This window comes from Ovis aries, chromosome Y, assembly GCF_016772045.2.
Source record: "Ovis aries strain OAR_USU_Benz2616 breed Rambouillet chromosome Y, ARS-UI_Ramb_v3.0, whole genome shotgun sequence".
In the NCBI taxonomy this organism is placed as follows: domain Eukaryota; kingdom Metazoa; phylum Chordata; class Mammalia; order Artiodactyla; family Bovidae; genus Ovis; species Ovis aries.
The window spans coordinates 21,682,003-21,684,069 of record NC_082741.1 but is presented as its reverse complement, the minus strand read 5'-3'; positions in this window follow the sequence as shown (position 1 = coordinate 21,684,069).

Below are 2,067 nucleotides of genomic sequence, written 5' to 3'. Positions count from 1 at the left end.
ATCAAGCACCCTCAACAGTTTGTCACCATCCAGTGTTTCATGTTGGTGACAAGGTTCAGATACTTCCCCATGCACTCTGGGTCATACACACCCTGTTGTTTATCACCTGTTTCAGGTTTTTGACATGCATCAATTGCTTCTTGCCCATCCTGGATCAAACACACCAGGAGTTTAGCATCATCCAATGTTTCCATACTGTAACATATTTCAAGAATTTTGCCACACACCACTGTTCAGAAGTACCCAACAGTTTATCAGCATCCCATGCCTCAGTTCGAGGACTTGCCTCAAGTGCTTCTTCACAACAGCAGACAAAACATACCCAGTGGATTATCACCATCCACTGTTTCAGTCCTGTAGCATGCTTCATGTGCTTCTTCATCCTCTCTAGGTGAAGCACATGCTGTAGCTTATGACCATTGAATGTTTCCATTTTATGGCAGATTCCAGGACGTTTCCATCCTCACCAGGCCAAACACACTCAAACATTAACACCATCCAATGTTTTACTGTGTGTGACATTCCTCAAGTCTTCCTCATTATCGCAAGTCAAACACATCCATAACATTCACCACCTCCAGTTCCAATGCCAAGATCCAATTCAATGGTGTGTTCATTCTCCCCATTTAAAGGCATTCACTAGGCTATCACCATACAGTGTTGAAGTTCAGTGACATGCCTGCAGTGCTTCTCCGTCCATCCAATGTCAAGCCCAGCTGGTAGTTACTGACCATTTAACGTTTCATTGCATGGCATGCTTCAGTCAAATGTGCCCAAGATTATTTAAAAGAAAAAGGAAAAGAAAGAAAAAAAATCACTCTTTAAGGGGTGATCAGTTCAGTTGAGTCACTCATTCATGTCCAGCTCTTTGTTATCCCATGAACCGCAGCAAGCCAGACCTCCCTGTCCATCATCAACTCCCATGGGTAACCCAAACCCATGTCCATTGAGTCGGTGATACCATCCATCCATCTCACCTTCTGACGTCCCCTTCTCCTCCTGCCCTCAATCATTTCCAGCAACAAGATGCTTTCAAATGAGCCAGCTCTTCACATCACGGGGCCAAATTATTGGAGTTTCAGCTTCAACATCAGTCCTGTCAACGAACACTAAGGACTGATTTCTTTTAGGATGGACTGGTTGGATCTCCTAGCAGTCCAAGGGACTCTCAAGAGTCTTCTTAAACACCCAGTTCAAAAGCATCAATTCTTCAGTGCTCAGCCTTCTTTATATTCCAAAACTTACATCCACACATGACTACTGGGAAAACCGTAGCGTTGACTAGATGGACCTTTCTTGACAAAGTAAAGCCTCTGTTTTTCAATATGAATATAATAATCAATAATAATCAATCATCAGCAATAATCAATAATGATAATTAATCACCTAGGTTGGTCATAAGTTTCCTTCTAAGGACGAAGCGTCTTTTAATTTCATGGCTGCAGTCACCATCTGCAGCGATTTTGGAGCCCAGAAGTATAAAGTCATCTTCTGTTTCCACTGTTTCCCACCTATTTGCCATGATGTGGCGGCATCCGATGCCATGATCTTTGTTTTTTGAATGTTGAGCATTAAGCCAACTAATCCCTCTCTCGTGTCACTTTTATCAAGAGGCTCTTTAGTTCTTCACTTTCTGCCATAAGGCTGGTGTCATCGGCATATTTCAGATGATTGATATTTCTCTGTCAATCTTGTTTCCACCTTGAGATTCCTCCAGCCCAGTGTTTCTCATTATGTAGTCTGTGTAGAAGTTAAATAAGCAAGGTGGCAATTATACAGCCTCGGGGTACTCCTTTTCCTTTTTGGAGCCAGTCTGTTGTTCTATTTCCAGTTCTAATTGTTGCTTCCTGACCTGCATACAAGTTTATCAAGAGGCAAGTCAGGTTGTCTGGTATTCCCTGAAATCTCTTTCAGAATTTCCCAAAGTTTTTTGTGATCCACATAGTCAAAGTCTCAATAAAACCGAAGTAGATCTTTTGGAACTCTCTTGGTTTTTCAGTGATGCAGCAGATGTTGGCAATTTGATCTTGGTTGCTCTGCCTTTTGGAAAACCAACTCGAATAGCTG